This window comes from Haemaphysalis longicornis, unplaced genomic scaffold (assembly GCF_048455015.1).
Source record: "Haemaphysalis longicornis isolate Haplotype H1 unplaced genomic scaffold, Haemaphysalis longicornis Haplotype H1 scaffold_16, whole genome shotgun sequence".
In the NCBI taxonomy this organism is placed as follows: domain Eukaryota; kingdom Metazoa; phylum Arthropoda; class Arachnida; order Ixodida; family Ixodidae; genus Haemaphysalis; species Haemaphysalis longicornis.
In genome coordinates, this window is record NW_027526266.1 from 8,511,876 (window position 1) to 8,532,234 (window position 20,359).

The following is a 20,359-nucleotide window of genomic DNA, read 5'->3' on the forward strand; positions in this document are numbered from 1 at the left end:
GGCACTCTCTGCACTTCCAGGGATTGAAAACGCTCACGTGGCAGCAGAATGTCTACGTTTACGAGACTGCCCGGAAAATACTGAATCATCGCTCAGCATGGGCGGGGGGGGGGATAAAGGGGGTAGGACCGCTTGGTGACTACTAGAGAGGTAACTGATCATTACCCAATAAGGAGGCCCAGATATCCTGCAACTCACCTAACCTTGCGAAAGTGGAAGTCCGGAGTGCGGAGTCTACTTCAGTCATACACTTTTCCAAACGCGGTGCCGTACAGTCATTGCTACCCTCGGCTCTATGACAATAAGTGTAAATTATGTTCAGCAAGGGCCGACCTTGAACGCTTTTTATGGGACTGGTCCCTTACAGTCAACAGCCGAATTCATCATTATACATCACTTCCTCGGAGCAGTCGGGAACCGTGGTGCTCATTTCAGACCCGGACGTTAAACTCTGAGCCATCCAGATGGCCGAACATGCTCCAGGACCCAAGGAATGCTGGCCGTGGTGTGAGGTAAGAAGAATGACGAGGACTCCCACCTGACTGCTTCCCTTACTCTGTCTCGGGAGCATAAAGTTTTGTACTCTGTCAACAGGACGTAATCTGTAATAAACTTGATACAAATGTTACCCAAAAATATCCAGCAGGCGACGCACTCAAGAAAGTCCGAGTTCCTGATCTCAACCACAGAAGATGGGTTGTTCTTCTGAACACATATTAACATTTCTCTGATACACCAATAGGCCAATAAGTTTTATAAGAAGTTTTATATATAACCAATAAGGTTTAAAAATGTCGTAATTTGATAGTCGAAAGGTGTCCTGTACGTCAGCCTCCTGAATACCAAGGTTGAGGGGCAGACGAAGGAGGTGAAGCAGGAGAAAAATGAACGAGAATGCCGAGAGGTACAAGCGTAGAGCTGGGATTTCTACTCGGGGAAGGAGCACTGCTGTTAAGGAAATGAAACAGTGGGCACGCGGAATGGAGCCCTTTAAGTTTTGGCCTTCAGGATACGTAGGAGCTCTTTTGTTGTCTTCCACGAAGTCGATGTTGGGGATCGATGTCGTAACGTGGTCACTACAGTGAACGGTTGATTATCCAATGGGCCGAGTTCGGCGAATTCAGAAATTACTTTGAGCGACATATTTTGAAAAATCGGTTATATTTTGGCAACTTGTTTGCTTTTTAATAATTGTTCGTGTTAACATTGGGCCAGTTATTCATAGTCGCTGTAAACCGGTACCGGTAATAGCTCGGTGGAAGATTAGAGCTTCCATTGCAGTAAGTGCTTTTATTTCTGGTACGTTGCTTAGCGGGCTCCGTCTCTTACTATATAGCGTGATCAAAGTTAGGTCGAGAGGATTTTTTTTACAGAAAAGCTGTAAATGGCTAGGATCCAGCAGATCGTCTCCGGTCCTAAAGGGATGTAGACAGGAATCGCTAGCGAGCGTAGCGCCGCGTTGCGGAGCCCACTCAAATACACGGAATCGTTAAACTGCACGCCACACCCCCGGGGCATGGAGAAAATCATACAAAATAAAAAAAAGGTCCTAGGGCTTTCATAGAGCATGCGCCGTGATTACCATACCCGCGCTATAATAAATTTATACCCACGATTCCTGTGTGTTTTGTAGCGTAAGCTACACTGGCCGAGGTTGAGCAGTTTCGCGTGTGCCGTGAAGGGCCGTTCTGCGCAAGCGCGAGGGGCATTTGATTGGATTCGATTCGATCTGATTCGATTGGCTTGGCTTGGCTTCGATAGGATTGGATTGGATTTTGATTTCATTTTTTCATTTCATTTATTTGCTCCTTAAAGGCCCGAAGGCATTACATAAGGGGGGCTTGCGCCAAGGTATAAGAATACATACACCGAAAATAACAACAACAAAAACAAGACTACAATAAAAGCAACATCAGTTAGGAATAGCGAAACTATTGTAAACATAATTACTCGAGTGACAGAGAGAGAGAGAAAAAAAAGAGAACGTGACAACAGAATTTTCACAATCGATTCGGCAGGGGTATCGCGTGAAGGCTGAAAGGTTCGCCGTTTGAAGTTTTTTGCGAAATAATTTTCGGTTAGGGCATGAAGCTATGTCATTGGGTAGGGAATTCCAAATTGCTATTGCGTGAGGAAGGAAAGAACTATTCATTGATAATGTACGGCACTTGATTCTAGAGATTGGGTGACTGTGGTTAAGACGGGCAGAAGCTCTTGGTGGGGGCGTCAATAAAGCATGTCGTGATTGTGACGGGAAATAGAAAATGTGTAGAATGCACAAACGAGCGATAACGCGGCTTGTAGCGAGGGTGGGGAGGTTGATGGACTGTTTGAGTGACGTCACACTGACTGTGTGGGAGTACTGCGATGTTATAAAACGGGTGGCACGGTTTTGTATCGATTCCAAATCGTTAGAAAGATATGATTGCGAGGGGTTCCAAATTGATGATGCATATTCTAGCCTTGGTCGAACGAACGTTAGATATGCAAGTTTTTTAACATCGGCGGATGCGGTTTTAAGGTTGCGACGGAGGTAGCCAAGTGTGCGTGAAGCGTCTGAGCAGATGGATTCGATATGGGACACTCATGACAACGATGACGTCAGATGAACACCAAGGTATTTGTACGTAGTGGCCGGGATTACTGGTACTGATTTAATTGTGTACAGGTGTTGAACAGTAGTGTGTTTTCGGGAGAATGACAAGACTTTGCATTTTTTTTAGGTTTAATGGCATGAGGGATTTATCGCACCAAGTAGAAATTGTGTTGAGATCGTGTTGCAAGGAGTGGTTGTCAGAGGGAGAGCGGATGGGGTTATAGATGACGCAGTCATCAGCGAATAATCGTAATTTTGTTGTAATATTGGTCGGTAAATCGTTTATGTAGATGAGGAACAACAATGGTGATAGGCTTGCGCCTTGCGGGACTCCAGAAGTTACATTGGCGAGCGTTGAGCGCTGGTTGTTAGCGGTAGTATATTGCATGCGGCCTTGTAGAAAGTGTTCGATCCAGCGTAGTATATTAATGGGAATTCCAAGAGAAGAGAGCTTAAGCAAGAGAAGATTATGGGGAACCCGGTCAAACGCCTTTGAAAAATCCAAAAACACTGCGTCTACTTGGAGGTTGTCTTCCATGTAGTATAAGATGTCATATGTAAATTTTGTTAACTGCGTTTCGCAGGAAAATGACTTTCGAAAACCGTGTTGATGTGGATAGAAGAAGTTAATTGTTTCCAGGTAATTCATGAGGGCAGATGCTATTATATGCTCGAGCAATTTGCAGGCGACACTTGTGAGTGAAATAGAACGATAGTTAGCGGGGCCTGCTCGATTTCCCGATTTAAAAAGCGGCACAACCTGCGCAACCCTCCAGTCATCGGGAATGATGCTGGATTCTAAGGATTGCGAAAATATCAACAAGAGTATCTGACGGGATAGAACAATAGTGTTTTTCAATAATTTGCTGTTAATTTGATCACATCCGGCAGAAGATGACAACTTAAGTTCTTTGATGAGATTAAAATGCCTTCACAGCTAACGTGGATAGCGGACATCGTGCTCACGCAAGTGGTTGAAGTGGGGACAGAAATAGCAGCGTTACTAGGGGAAAAAATGGAACAAAAATAGTCATTTAGGACATCTGCACACTTATCGTTATTTATTGGCTCGTTGCCTTGGTCTGTAAGTTCTATTAGATTAGAGCCGGGCTTATTGCTAATCATGCGCCAAAACGTGTTGCGGTTAGTTTGAAGAATATTTAGCAGGTCTGTAGAGAAGAATTTTGCTTTAGTTTTACTTAACTCCTGAATGTACTGTTTAGAACATAACTCGTACCTGTGCCAGGCCTGAGAATGACCAGTTGCGTTTGCTCGTTTGTACAGACGTTTCTTACGGTTTAGGAGGGATTTCAAATGTTTATTAAACCAAGGGTTGTTTGAATCAGTCTTGACAAGAATATTCGGTACGTATTTCTTTTTTAAGTTTAGCATGACATTTTTATAAATTTCCCAGTTTGCGTTGACAGAGCGGTTTATGTATAAATTTTTAAAGTCTTGAAAGAAATGCTCTAGCTCCCGGTTAAACGCCTCAAAATTTCCTTTCCTGTAATCGCAGATGAACTTTTTTGATGGTGATATTTTACGTAGTGGCAGTGAAATGCAAATATGTATAAGATTGTGGTCGCTCAAGCCTCCAAGAACAGTAACACTTTGGACGTTATCAGAGCAGGATGTTAGCAGTAAGTCTAGTGTATTATCTCCTCTGGTAGGGGACGTTATCATTTGATTAAGGTTGAAGTCCAAAATTAACTTGATAAACTCTTTTGATTCGCTGTGCGGGGAACTGTGGGTAGTTGTAAGCAAATGCCATGAAATTTCCGGAAAGTTAAAATCTCCGTACAGAAAAATAGGTGCTTGTGGAAACATATCTCTAACGCGAGTAAGTGAAGAACGGAGAACGGAGACAGAAGAACGGATAACGGAGAACGGAGTAAGTGAAGAACGGATTGGAATAAAGTGGATTGTGTTGGATTGTGTTGCGTCATAGCCGCGGCAGACGCACTGGCACCGGCACGTGCCCAGGCAAGTCTGTCGCTGCGTCGGAGCCGCTCGAAAGCCGTTTCGCGTGGCTCGTGAAGAGGCGTGTTGAGCATGCGCGAGGAGCGGTGACTGTACAGGACTGGGCTTTCAGTTAATAACCAGGAACAATGCTCAATCGCAAAATACAAACAAAAGTGTTTTGCTTCGGGCACCCCTTGGACTACGACCCAGTCAAACCTCACGTGGAGGCTCGGCACCGCAGCTTTGCTGGCCATCCCTCTTCACAGGGTGGAAGGGCTCCGAATTTTTTAATTAAGCGCTTAGAATTACGCAAATACCACCTCTACAGTGAAGGTATGCGCCCAGGGGGACACAATAAAAAAAAGATATTTACAGATTTCGTAGGCCTAATCAAGTAAAATTGATTAATAAACTTTTCAGGGGCTGCAGTAACCAGGCATGTTTGTATTGGAAAGTTAGACGCAATCATGTTTCTACGCATTTTCACTTGGCAGAATTCTTCTAGCGCATCCGTTGTCCCAGATATCAAACTGCGAAGTTTGATTGCCGTTCGCATGATTACGCATGCAAGACAATCTGCACCGGCGCAAAGCTCCTCCCTTCTGTGACTTGCTTGCTGTTTACGGTGTTTAGTTCCAAAAAGGAGTGGAGGGGGAGGCATAGGAAAAATGATAACTGGCGCCCATTAATTCTTTGCTGCCGTTATTTCAATCTGCCGTACTCGGAACCGCTATCAAAACATAGAACAGAAGAGAGGAGCTATGCGCCGGTCTTGCCTTCTACCATGCGTAACCATGTCAGAGGCAATTAAAATTCGCAGTTCAATATCTCGAATTAAGGCTGCGCTCGAAGAATTTTGCCAAATGAAACTGCGTAGAAACATGATTGCGTCTAACTTTCCAATACAAACATGCCTAGTTACTGTAGCCACTACAAAAGTTATTTAATCAATTTTTTATTTATTTATTATTATACCCTCAGGGCCAGAGGCATTACAGAGGGGAGTGAGTTACAAAAAATGTTAGTTAATTTAACCACCTACATCAACAATTACCTCCTAATTATGTGTTCCCCAGGGCGCATAACCTCCCTGTAGAGTCGGCCTTCGCGTAAATCTAAGCGCCTATTTTTAGAAAAACTGTCGACTTAACTTTCATCACCCTGCATATCGGTGTTTCCGAAGTGGAATGTGATGTATCTTTTAAGTGGACCACCAAATATTTTTTTGCGGAATTATGAAGTTCCTAATTTACACGTTTTCTTGTGCTAGGGTCGCGCTGGGGCGTCACGGCGTGGTCATTTACAGTTTTTGCTAACTTGACTATAATATATAACCGCGCCACCATTATTAATACAGTTGCGGACCGTTTTTTCGGACTCGACGGGATCCACCGGTAAGTCCGAATAGTCGGTAGTGCGAAAAAAAGGATTCACTGAAAAAAAACCTTCATTGGCCCAACGGCTGGAAAAACGTATATATGCGCGTCTGTACACACCAACGCCTACGCGCGACTAAGTCCGCCTCTATTTCTGCCAGCGTTTGTTCGTCACTGTAGGCAGACAAAAGCACTGTTAGGGCTCGCGTTAGATCAGTATTTGATGCCTCTGGCGTTGGTGGCACGCGATCATCGGAGTCGCTGTCCACCTGCCCCGGTTCGAGGACCTGGCGTACGATTTCGTCATCATCCAACTCGGCACACGGCAGGCCGGCACTATCTATGTTGGTGAAACCTTCAAACGTAGCCGCTCCCACATCGACACCGCTAGCACGTAGGTCATCGAAAATGTCGAATGCTGCGGCAGACGGCATCTCAGCTGTGGGGTTCGGGACTGTGTGACTATCCTTGTCCTCACTGCCAACCACAAATCCCGCAAACCAAAAGCAGTTGCGGCCATGTGGCGACACAGGTCCCGTGAGAGCACCGAATCTGGAGTCCGAAAAATCGATCGGCGGGCTGTGCAGCGACCGAAATATCGGTCGTGGATATACATGTACTTCAATGGGACAAGTGGCCGTGCCGCGAAGGCGTCCGAATAAACAAGCGTGTCCGAATTTTCGGCGTCCGAATTAACGGTCGCCGACTGTATTACATTTGTAGACCCGTCGCGTCAGCAGGGCTGGAGCTGCAGCAGTGTACGTAGCGCAATTTATGGTGATTCGCGATGTGCAGATTTATATTGACGTAAAAAACGGTTTCCAGTTGTGCAGACATGCGATCTGTTCCAACTAGTTGTAACCTTTGTCTTCCTCGCCACTAATGATCCGCTCATTACCGAGAATTTGGCTCGGGTGGCTATCAATGCCACAACATAATGCCCACGGATGAATGACTGTACATCGGTCGTCCTTCTTTTGGAGATTCGTGGCCGGCAAGCGTGGTATCAGACTGGTGTGCGGAATCGGTCGAATTCCGCACGTGGTCTTCAGGTTCGGTGAGCTTTGTCCCGTCAGGTGCGCGTCGCAGCGTGCGGCCGACCTTGGCGTAAAGCTGTGGGTGCGTGCGGGTCTCGATGAAAAGTTCCCTGCTGTGTCTATTGGTGGGTCTAGTTTTTTCGATATTCAGTAGGTTCACCTTCTGAGGCTGCGGCTTTTATTTCCCTTGGCGCGGCCTGCTGGGGTTTTATACGGGAAGCAAGCACTTCTGCGTGGTATCGGCAACCCGTACGCGGCAGTTGACGGCGAATGGTTGAAGAGCGCAAGTCCTCGGCTGGTCTCGGACAGGTTTTCGTGCATCTCCTTCAGGCGCTGTCCAGACAACGGCAGGGGGTGAAGGGGGAGAAGGGACTCGAAGAAAAACCCCGATGACAGAGTACATGGCCCAGCGAAGGGAGCGTCGCATAGCGTTTATTGGACGTGGCAGGGCTCGCTGGTATGAGCGGTGTTTTTCCTGGGTCTCACGTTGCCGCATGACGAAGGTACTCGTAGGTTGGGAGGAAGCGGCTTAATGCCTTGCTGGAGGCTGTAAGTTTGGCTTAACTAGTAAATAAGACTCATTGGCGATCACGCCGGCGAGGGAAATTACTTGGAGTTCAGTAACATTTCGAAAAGCCTTCTTTTTTTTTAATTCTCCGCGAATTACAGCACGGTTACTTTTGGCAGGGTACCAGGCGTGACTCCAGATTCCCGTGTAGTTGGCCGTGATATGGTCATAGTGGCAGTATGGTCCCTTGAAATAATTGCTAGTCTGCCTTCCGCGCGCCTTCTCCGTAGGAAGGCGTGTCCGCGCTGCTGATGCATGCCTGGCGCTTCGCAGAGGGCGCTGCGAGCAATCGAAGTGCCCAAGCAGCCGGAGCGAAAGCGGCCGCCGGCCAGCCTGTGCCGCGCGCTACTGCCGCGGAAAGCGAGCGTGCCTCAGGATTGGTCGGCCAATTAGAGCCCTGGAATGAATTGGCTCGAGGTACATCTGCTAACATTTGAAGGTGCGATAGTAATATAAGAACCTTTAATTTGGCGCCCCGAAGTTTTCGCGAATTGAGCTACAGAGCGTCTTTGTGGCCCCTCAACTTCGCGAGTGAGATCGAGGATGAAACCGCAGCAACGAGCGTAGCCGTTCCGCTACCGCCGCTGGAACCATTATTAAAGGGAAGCTATCTCTCACTGATGGCCTATGTCGCGTCGAAAAGTAGTGAAAAGGCACTACCTGGTTCTATCGCGTTATGAGGCCGACGTTTTTCTCATTGCGCAATTCTAACACTGTCAAATGAGTCTGGATTTGGAGAGGGGTGCATAGAATTGCACATTTAATTAGTCAGAAAAATCATCCGCACCTCCACTTCGTCTAATTCCGAAACGATGCGTTCTTCGCGTGAAATCAAATGGCAAAAGGGCGATGTCAAAGATGGTGCGATCACAAGTCCAAAATGCGCGTCACAGTCCAAAATCAGACGACAACAATTCCCTCACAAGAAAGCCTCGCGTTCAACCACCTTCGTCGTCAGACAGAGGGGCGTATGATTTTTTACGCAAAGTTCAGACAGTGAGATCCCGTTCAAAAACAGCTCCCTGCGGTGCCAGAAGCAGTGTTTGTTCCGCATCACAACTACCGGGTTATTCCCGAATTTCATTGATGGTGGCAGCCACGTAGCCGGCTGGTAGGCTGACAAGAAGAAAAGCGACAGCTTGGGTGAAATGTTTTACCAGCAAAAACTTGACCCCAAATACTTTCGTAGAGTGCGGGGAGATGGGATAAAGCAAGGTATTATGGACATGGTAGTATAAATGAACCTAAGTATTTTTGCTCCCTGGTTTGAAACAGCCGCGAATAAAATGATTGGACATAACACAAATATTTTCTCTTGTTGCTTTCCCCGCACATCTCGCGATTAACTCCGAGTGTGTGGGCTACCAAAAAGAACCTGTACAACGAGGAATGCAAGCGCAGCTACTGATTTGCAGCCTGGTTATATCAGAAATAAGTGTCACGTGCACCTAATGTTTGCGAATGTTTCAAATCGTGGTATTCACGAAAATTACAGGCACGCGAAAAAAGTTTGATAGTACCCGAAATCTTGTCGTCTTAAAATACAGAAACACCTAGTTAACTCGAAGTCTCAAAATCCTCTGAAAATTTCGAGATAAGCGGAGTTTTGAGTTAAGCGAAATGCCAAAAATGTATTGCCAGGTCACTGAAATAAGAGCTAGTGCTGGTAACAAACGCTCCAATGCACAGCGGAAAAGGCAAAATATTGGCAGAAAAACAAGTTTTTTATTGGGTACTGCGGAAAAAGAACTGCGTTATGCTCGCCTATTTTGCGTTCGCATCTGGTCCCAAAAAGGCGTTCTCGAGCTTCTCAATGCCGCATCAATTGTTGGTCGCCAACGCTATATCTTATCTTGCTGCGAAGCAGGCAAAGAAAAATTACTCCCACCTCCCCTCGCGGGAACCCTGTGTAGATGCGACGCATCGTGGGTTTCCCTCGGCGTTTTCGTTGGGTTGATTCTCCCGTCGCGTGAAACGTGCCATGAACGTGTACGATGCATTTCCGCCTACTACGGGGTTCCCACATCCCGTGCACGTCCCTTTGAAGCCTGATCGTCGGTTGTGCTAGCAGTTCTGTTATTGGGCTGGCCGGTGCTTGTTGCGGTTGCGCTGACCATCGCGATAGCAGGCTTGTTAGTCTCCATTCAAAGCAGCTTTGGACATCGGAGCCCCGGCGCTGGAACGACGAAGCGGAGCGGTGCAGGTACCGCGTTTTATACCACCGCATAATGGTGAGGGGAATGAGAGAGAGCAGCGCGTGCGCATGCGTTAACCGAGCGCTAGCGCGCGCCGACGCACCGCTGGCATTGCTAGGAGCGAGCGCTAACCCGCAGATAACACTGCGGTGAGAGCGGCGCAGAGCGCATGCCCAGCTGGCGCGGACAACGACGACGCCGGATGGATGGAGGGATGCATGCATGCATGGACAAGGCGGGTGAATGAGATGGGTACCATCTAATATTCGTTTCTTGTTTCTGCCGTTGTAGACACTTGTTGAGGCTTGTTCTCGTCCACATGATCAAAAGCGTCTTCCGGTGTAGGCGTCGGACATCATTCCGGTAACAGGAAATCGGCCTCACACAGCGCGTATCGCGCGTAAATTTGCCATTCGTGAAGGTGTTAGGCACGTAATGGGAGCTAAGCGTTAGCCGACACCTTATCAGCTGACTGCAGATGATGTTGCATTGCGTCCTCTTTGCAATATTTCGAGATATTCGTGATCTCCCGAAAAAAACTTTTCAAATAAAAGGGTGGCAAATGTCGCCTAAGGCAGGTATATGCACGGCAAGAAACCTTTTCGACTTCACTGATATTCTGAGATATCCCAGTTCGAGTTAAGGAGAAATCACTGTATCTGTCGATTGAAAATGATAAAAAACTGCGTATACAAGTGCACGCGTGATTTTTTTTTTTGGCACTTACATTTAACCGATTATCAACAGCGGCTTTATTTACATACAGGTACAGGGGACAACATCTTGGGAAACTTTCAAACAAAGGCGGTTCCGAAGAGCCGTACACGGAAGTGGAGCGCTTACACACCACACACATATTCTCGTGTTGAACTATCCTTCAGTTACAACGGCGGGGGTATTCACAAAGAATGGTTCTTTGCTACTTAACGTAGTTGAAATCATGCGTTATATTCTCCATCTGGAAAAAGATTCAGTGCCGACAGTTTGGTTGTTCGGAAGAGGAAAGAGCGCAGCGACACGATCCTGCCGTTTTTACGGCTCGATCGTTCATATTTCGCGAAAACTTACTCCTATCACTTCATGCTTTGGTTAAAACTCTTCGTATTCGTTGCAACCCACGTATTTGGCTAATCTGGTTTGTCGAGAGAAAAGGACGGAGTTCGAAAATGGGCGGATAAAATGGGCTGAACACGCACAGAAATAAGGCAGAACTACGAAGGCAGCGGCAGCACGGCAGGGTGCCGTCTGCGCGCTGCCCATCGTTCCGGCCGTGGCTGGCCGACCGCGCTCCCAGTGCTCGCAGCGCCACCGCTGCATGCATCACAGAGGAGCCTCCTTCGCGGCCGGTGGACGGCAGACTGGCAAGTATTTCTAGAGACCATAGTGCAGGGTCCAATTGACTTGCCCTTGGCGAGGCTATTTCCTATGGCTACAGATTAAGTTACTTTTGCAGCAATCCTCTTGGATAAGTTACGAATCAGTTTCGCTAGAATTCATACCTCTCACTGCGTTATAAGCCTAAGCGGTTTTTCTTCGGTGTGGGCGCTTTTTCTGGCATGGGCCACACTAATACACGTTCAAAAGGGTACTGGACGCAATGGGGAAAGCTCAGGTCCTGTGGACGCTTTCTTACGGACGATATTTGTTTGCTCGATCTGTGGACAGCCGCCGGTTGCCCGCCCTCATCAAGCGAAACAAGTAACGCTTTCATGTTAAGCTCTTGAGTAACGCACACAGTAAAGGCTAAAGATGTTCCGGCCTCACTCCTAGGATTAGTTCACCAACTAGAGGCAAGAGAGCGAGAAAAAGACGAAAGAACAAAGACTATGAGGGCGTATGCAGTACGCTTTTAGTAGAAGACCCAGGTTACCAAATTCACAACTGATGATCTAATGCAGCGCAAGCCAATACAGTGGCGTGGTCGTTCCCAAACTTTTCTGCATGTTCCGGGGGTAATATATTTTTCTTTCTAGTCAGCGCACTGCTTCCACTGTTTTTGTTTTGCTATCTTGGTTGTCTTAACACTATCTACCCAACGAGTAGCAGCAACGTACCCCCTTACACAAACATTTTGACCAGCTGCTGCGAGGAAGCTGAAGAATACGAATTAAGGGACAGAAGATTTACTGTACGTTGAGAACCGACAAAAAATACTAAATCTTCCTTCCTAAACCAAGGGCTGTTGTGCTAGTACATTAGTAACGTTGAATATGGTGCGAAAAAAGAGTGCCATACTGACCCAGTCAGCACCAGAACAACACACAACAGGAGGAACCTCATGACTACAGATTTGTTTGAACTCGATGGATACTTTTAAAGGAATCTTACAGATCAAAAAGCAATATGTAAACATTGCTTTAGAGCAGTATGTATATATAGATGCGCTAATACGGAAAGGCAGGGTGTCTTTTAATAAAAAAACAATCCATAATGGTTGTTTACGCGCATCAGGAGACAGCAGGACAGTGTTATTTCATCTTGCTCATGCGTCACTCAAAAAAGTTGTTTTGTCCGAACATTCCTAATGCATTGTCACATGGCAACTGCAAGGTACACTTCAAGTTGTCATGACTCAGTTCTCAGAAGTCCTCCCTCGAAAGATTTATATTTGCCAAAAATAATTTTATTTTGAATTGGAAGGACGCAAGCAACCGGTTTTTATATTTCATTAGTGGTTGATCCACGGAATACAAAACGGAATTGAATTTAAAAAAAATTAAAGAAAATGTTTGCTGTTTTTTTTCTGGAAGTATAAAGAATCAGGAAATATAAGGCGGGCGGATAAAAAACGATTAGCAGATAAACTACGTAGACAACTGTAAAGAGCAGCTACGAATAAAAACATGTAAAAAGATCACCGATATGAATATTGGCTGGACCGAATGCATTTGGCGGGTTCAAAGAAACATGAGAGGGTCGGAAAAGATTGTGGGTGCCGGAAGGAAAGAAGAATGGTGTAGAGTCACTTTGCTACCGGCTGACACTTAATGGTACAAAAATATTCGCACCGTGATTCCCCTACAGTTCATTTGTGAATCTATTGTAGAGCCCTCCTCCCGGCTGTCATGAGAAAATAATTAACATCGCAATCATCCTAACTCGCGTCATTGTTAACTACGTGATAACCCCCCCCCCCCAAATTTTTCTGTCCCCTGCTATTTTGTGCTATTTTATCCCTCTCACGATCTCCAAATCAAGTCGCTCTTCCCGCCCGGTTCCCATTTTTTTTCCAACCCGGCTCTGTCCTTTGCGATGTTTCACACAAGTGTCGGCTTTCAGTCCTCTTCCTCCTCGCCCTCTACTATCTTTATCATTCTCACAGAAATGACAACATGCAACACTGACAATCGCTCACTACACAGCAGTTAAAAGAGCGTTGTTCCTGCTCTTCTCTGTTCCTCACACCACCTTGCCTGACAATTTCTTTAGTAACCCTGGAATAAGCACGATTACGTTATCACATTTGGGACGGGGGTCTCCACAACGACGGCCTGTTGCTAAAATCGAGCTTTACGGGCTTCACAATGCATAGACGTGCAGAGTGAGGATCGTATTGCATGTCGTTTGAGCTCGTACAGAAAACGTCTTTCCACACTATTTCGTTTGAAAAAGTGTTGTAAAGGTGTGATTAGGCTAGTGGAACGGAAGAAAATCTCCCTTCGATTAGTCCCAACCCTGGATTATACCTATTGACTTAATTACCGTCATTCTTAGTCGAGAATGATGGTGGCCGATTGCACAAGGTCGGTCTTTATGAGTGTTCAATGAGGGCGAAATCCGTTTTCAGTCATAGTAAGGCCAAAACATAGATAAAAAAACGCTAAACGTCGAAACAGCGCTTCCCCTCACTCATAATATTGTTCACGTCCAGCCCTGTGGCTTCTTTTTGGAAGCTTTACCGCCCCTTCACCTTTTGAAAACAAATTTTATATGCTTGAACTGTTGCTACAGCATCCTTATAACACACTAATATCGTTAGGTCCTGGAATACTTTACCTTTGTTGCACAAAGAAAACTGCAAAATTTCGTAAATTGTAAAGCACGCATAACGGCAAGCAGATATTTGCATAGTTCCTAAACATTTGCTCGCAACAATAGAAATGATTTTTTTGAACGTACTCGGAAAGGAGTACCCAAACCGCACACACTGAGCATTTTGTATCGTAGTCTTCTGAAAAGCCATGTGAAAAATACCAAGGACGTTACTCCTATGTTTCATTGTGACAACATTCTCGTGCCCACTGTTAATCATGCTGACGCTATGAGCAGCTTTCTTGATGGGTATTTAGAGCGCCTGGATTAGGTCTTTAGAAATTGATGTAAGAATATTACTACTTGAATTGTACAACTAAAGCGATTTCTAAACTTCGCATCGCGAACAAACTTATTCCCAATATATATGCTCGCATTTATATGTTGTCGTTGTTGTGCCTACTTTATATTTAGCCCCAAATGATTAGATTTCCATAAACGCCATGCGACAGCAGCAAAATATTGTCTCTGCTAGCCATAAAAGCAAGCTGAGCAGATGCACTTGTAAAATACAGTAAGCATGCTCCCTTCCCCGTGCTTATGGTTAATTATTTTCGTCCGCATTAATCATGGCCAAATAGTGACGGCTGGGTTTGATGAAAGTATAAATAGTTTTAGTACAAACCTGTGCTATTCCACATTTTTGGGTTCGACCGTGCACAGACCTTAAAATTACAACACCCAATTAGGTCTCTACATCTTAAAATTTAAAGCCATTCCACTCAACGTGAAAGCTGATGGCAGTTCAGCGAAACCGATTCCCCATAATGTGCTGTAGCACCGTTATCCGCTCACTGCTACCATCTAAAGCAATTCACAATTCCCGCCTCCCTGGTGCTCGCCGGCTCTCTGCTTGTAACAGCGGCAGCGGGAGTTCTGTTCTTTTGTGCTTGCTTTTCCTACAGCACGTGCCGACGTTGCACTGCCACTTCTTTTCGCTTACTATCAAAAAACCAACCGAACGAGCTTTCCGAAATAAATGAAGGTGGTTACTGCCGGTTGATTATATATACATTGCGTCAAATGTATCTGCAGTTGTTCGAGCTTAACAACGGGGATAAGTACCACAAGCGCCTGCGTTTCACGAGTTTTGAATGGTTATGACTATTCATTCCGCTTGGTTTTAGAAGCCACTGCGAGATGCCCTACGATCGAGGTAGTACGAACCGTGAAACAGTTTTGCTTGGCAAGCGGTAGCGCAGTAAATTGGACTAAATGCTTAGGTTTTTGGCAAGGCGAATGACAGTCTACGCCAAGCGTTTTGCAAACATCCAGTGGGTCACGAGTCCTGTTAAGCACCTGGGGGTGCCACTAGACAGTTACGAAAACAGTGACACTTACTGGTTCAAGCAACTTAAGGAACTTCGAGTAAAGACAGAGAAGTGAAAAGGGTGGGGTGTATTAATGCTTGCGAGAGCCACTGTTTGCAGTTTGTTTTGTATAAGCAAACTGTGCTATCTTTTGCAAGTTTTCCATTGTTCCATGGCTAATTTTGAGACATTTTATCGTGTATTCGCCGTCTTTATCTTTAGTTCATCATGAGTAAGAACAAACTGAACGAACCTTTTTTCTGGAAGTGCGTGAAGGCGGACTTGGTTTATTGCATTTATTTTTAAGGCAAGTTGTCTATAAATTTTTATTTCTTTTCTATGTTGAAGATGCGCTCTTTAGGACGGTTGGTCAGCTGGGACTTGGAAAACGTTTTCTTGAATTTGTTGTGAGCTCTGGATACACATACATTTTTTTAAGGAAACGGTTTGGTCATACTGTTTCTTTTAGTGCATTTTTCTTTAGAGTATCTAAGCGGGGTGAGGCGGAAGAAATTGTACAAACATATCGTCGAGAGTGTGCTTCCGGTCCTAATATATCGCAGCCAGTGTAATCTAAGGCCTGAGAGAGATGTGCCTAGGCGAGGTTAAAGAATGCTGGTCCCAGTTGGAGGGAAATCTTTCTTTTTTAAACTCCATACTGGAACACTGGAAGTAAAGACCTGGTTGAGTAAAAGGGATGGTTTGTGCCATGGGGTGTGCACTGTTTTGTGTTTCGAAAACCAGAAACAATTGAGCACGTGTTCTTGGACTGTTCGGGAGCGGTATTTATTTGGGACATCCTCAAGCGAACACTCAAACAAAAAATTCCCCCGCACATCCCCGAAGGGAATCGTGCAGAAATGCGAATGCTTTGGGTGCACCGATGAGTGTGTGGCGAGTAATGGCGTAAATAATGACGAGTGTGTGAACGTAATCATTTATTCATCAGCACCTGTTTGTGTTATCGTTGTACCTGACGGCCACAATCACTGCCTTGTGATCGCTATGGTGCACCGTCACAGGGTCTTTGAGAAGCATACTCGCGTCACAGTTTCGCGTAAAGACCAGATCAATGCAACTCCCGTGAATGGTAGTGGGGCACGTGACAGACTTCCATCGCTATCAAGGCACCAGTCGGCAAGCAGTAATGGGAAGGTGCGCCGGACAAGGAGGGTACCGGTAGCCGAAACTCACGCTCATCGAAGGAACGCGCCCGTTGACCAGAGACTCGCGGCACGAAGCACACACCAGGTACGACCTGAACGGCGCCAGACGAGGGTTGTCGTCACAGACCGCGATGATGGCGTCACCGTTCTCATGACCTCCTCTTCCAAACTCGTTCCAAAGAACCCGAAGCGCGGTCAAACGACTAGGCTCCTTCTTGATGTTCCCGAGCGCGTAACGCGTTCGGCATTACGCGCTCTTCGCTTCGCAAACTTGTCTTCTTCTTCTCCAACCGATGATGATGACGTGGAAGCAACTGCAGTGACGTCACCGCCAGGGAGAGGCATAATGCTCACGTTGCATTGTGTGAACCCCCGACTAAGAAATGCATTCGCATTTACGACGACGACGACGACGAAGGCAGAACTACGAGGCGCGCGCTCACGTGCGCTCGCGCTGGAGGAATGCAGGCGCACGCCGGCCTGCATTTAAAACGGTTTGCCTGTGGATGCTTACGGTATTAAGTTTTTGAATGTTGAAAATGAGGACGCTAATCCACTTGATACAATTGTGCTGTATGGACTACATAGCCCCTGGAGAAACAGGATAGCGGTAGGCTACTCCGACCCTGATGCCAGACCCATCCGACAGTACTTCAAAGAGACGATAGGTTCTTTTGTGCGGAAACGCAAACTTCAGCCCTCTAAACCAGAGTGGCTACCGATAATTGAAGCATTGTTTGTAATAAAAAATATTGAAAACACCCCACTTGCCCAAGAAGGGCTGCAGTTCTAATGCTTGTATTGATTATTGAGCATTGAGTTACGTGTCATTGAGTTACATTATCAGTTACGTGTGTTTTGTTTTTAATTCTGTCAAAGAAGGCAATATAGAACAAAAAAGGGGGATGCCCTACGAACGAATTCCAGGCTCTACTTGGGTCCATCATCTCGCGGCAGCGCCTAATTCTGGCAGCCGTTTGACATCGACTGTCACAGCGAGCTATAGCGACAAGGCCAGCCGCTAAACTGCTTTGCACGTCACATTTTTGCATGAGACAAGGTATGTAAACAACTATTTGTCAACAAAAATGTACAAAATTTGGTATTTGCTACAAACCGCCATGTCTACAATTTCTATGCGTGATGTGTGATTTCTATACTTTTTCGAACACGTGCACGGTTCCCCACCCGAAATAACACTAATTTGCAGGCTTTCACCGCTTCACCTCTAAACAACATCCGTGGTTTGGGACAATCTGACCCCTGTTTCGAGTGAGGAATGAATTATCTCCGTTTGTCTCTCACTGCACCCTCTGCAATTGCTGGAGGTAGCTTATTCATTAGAAATACCGAAGCTGCACTCGCCCCTTGTTTCCGGGTTACCTACTGGATATCCTCCAGGCAGTGGCTTCACAACAAGATGCTCTACATGTTGTTAAATAATTAGGCGAAAGGGCGTTGAGCGAGGTAGAAGTAAGGGTGGCGGGTGCTTTTAATTATACCTTAACTCTCCAATCATGGGCTAGATTGCCCCTGCTTTTTTACAAGATTGAAGAGTTGTTTATTTAGAATCGGGGACGTGATTTTCAGTAGCCCAGGTTGGCGGAAAGACTGATTCTGAATTTACATGGTTTGTTGTTCTATGGGTAGATTTTCTTATGCCGCCGGGAGACTCTGAGCGGCATAAACGAGGTGTCAGACCGAAATTGCGTGCTTGCAAAGCGCAGGATAAACTATCGTCCAAGAAACAACACATAAAGACTGAAGAAGGAAAAAAAAATAACACTTCCCACGTACTGAAATCAACTTTCGGGAAAGCCTTCTATACATTATATTGCATCATTTTTGTTAAATACGGCCAGCAGAATAATTTTATGGGCATCTTGACCATAGAGACACTAACAAAGCTTGTTGGTGGCACAACAAAGTGAACGTTGTCATAAACACATTTCATCCTCCTCGCCTCCTTTGTTCAAGGTTTTCTTGCTTGTTCTTGTTTTAGCTTCTAACGTCCGCCTTTGTAATTGTCTTCACGTTGCTTAAGTTTTCGTCTTCTATTGAACCGGGGTTTGAAAAAATGTGTTGTGTTGTATCGGGCGCACTTTCTTTTCTCAGTGTTGTTGCTTTTTTTTCTTCTCCTTAGTCATCCTTCTTATGCAGCAATATTATTTCCGGTGCTATGGTGATTTGTTTTCACTTGCCAATATTTTCAATATCTCTGTATGAAGCCTAGATCTCCCATTTCTCTAGTTGCCCCATTTTTTGTGCATTCTTCATTGTGTATTGCCAGTACGCCCTGTTTGACGAATGCGTTAATAGTTTACCCTGCGTGACGGATACTGCCACAAAGTTGAACGAAACATGCCACACCATTCAGTGAAGTTTTTTTTCCATCGTGCAACCTCGGTATATATTGAATGAACATAAATTTTAATTTAACAAACCAGAATGCACTGAGTATTTCCGGTGGCAGTTTTCAAAAGAAGTCGGGTGCCCTGAGATGACATGATTCTGCTCGTTGGAAAGCCGGCCGCAAACACCACCTTAAGAGAACAATTAACAATGTATTCTCTTCCAAAAAACACAAGGGCTGTTGTGATAAATGTCAAATGAAAAATATCATGACAGACAGCGCGCACTGAAGGGGCTACCCTTGATGAACGGACAATAGCACGGCGTCAACAAAAACAAACACTGCCACGCAAACCCATAAGTAGGAGCCGTCAGAACCCATCAAACGCCGTTCATATAAACAAACATAGAAGTATACGGGCTCACGAAAATACCCCAAAACAAAGTAACAATCGTGTTTCGTTGGCCCCCCAGAACACACAGGTACATATTAGGCTGCCGCAGTTGGTAGAGCTTTTTGACTAACAAGTCCCTCATCTTTTTGTGTAACAAAATGTTTTCCTACGTACATTCCTCTTGTAATTTTATCGAACGTTAAGAGTTGCGAAAAAAAATTCTAACTAGTGTCACAAGGAGAAAACAAGATGTTAAACAGCTACTAGGACTGGTAACAGTTTTGACTTGGCTGAATTCATGTTCAAGACCACGACTCGTGTTCCCGGGCAGGCACGCGATTTGAAACCCGCCGTTAAAGAAAGAAATTAAAGCAGTTCTACTGAACGCAAAACTTGTCAAATGCGTCAAAGCGATTCAATGTAGGGGTTGTGCCGCTCTCTCTTGAGTAGTTTCTGTACGAGCCTTGTGTTCCCAGCCTGGCGTTATCGAAGCCAGACTGGTACTGGAACTAGTCAAGAGAGGGTGCCGCATTTTCGGGAATAGGATAAAGGCGCGCAGAGAACTTTTCAGACTCATGCAAACGAACTACCGAAAACACACCGAAGAAATATGTCTTGTCATAACCAGTGTAGGTAAGGTACTAAAAGATGATGACGCGGTATTTCACGTTCGCTCAATGACACAAGAGAAGTTCAGAAGACCGGAGACAGGGCTACAGAATTTGCAGAGTGCTACAAATGAGGTCAGTACAGATACGGAGCTAAAGTTGGAGAATCCAAGCTGCAAAGAAGCTGTAGAAAATATTGTGGGTAATACGGCTCTAGAGAGGGATAGAATTCCTGCACGGCTACTCACTCTACTGGGTCCAAAAAGCAAACCACAACTGATTCGAGCAATCCAAAAAGTGATAAAAATGAAGCAAGTTGCGAACGATTGGCGCAAAAGCAGTATGAAGAGGCTTTATACAGGTACAGGAGATAGGGCGGAAGCGAAATTACACAGGCCTATTATAGTTACCTCAGGGGCATACTGGCTGGCAATGTTCTTTGTAAACGCAGAACTACAGGCGTGGAAGAGGGGAACGGCATACCGTGAGACAAAAATGGAGTCAGGCGGCTCAGGCACTTAAAGGACAATTTATTTGTCCAAACGCAATGCATACATGTGTCAGTTGCTTAAAAATGACCACTATAAGGTAGCATTTCTCGATATAAAGGGAACCCTCCCAAATGAACGTCTATAGAACACACTTGGGCGGGAAAGATTTGGCCATGGTTTTATACAGCTGTTGCAGGGAATTCACAATTAGAGCGAGGTGCAAATTGTCTGGCAGAACCTAAAGTGCACCGAACCGGTAGTCACAAACAGG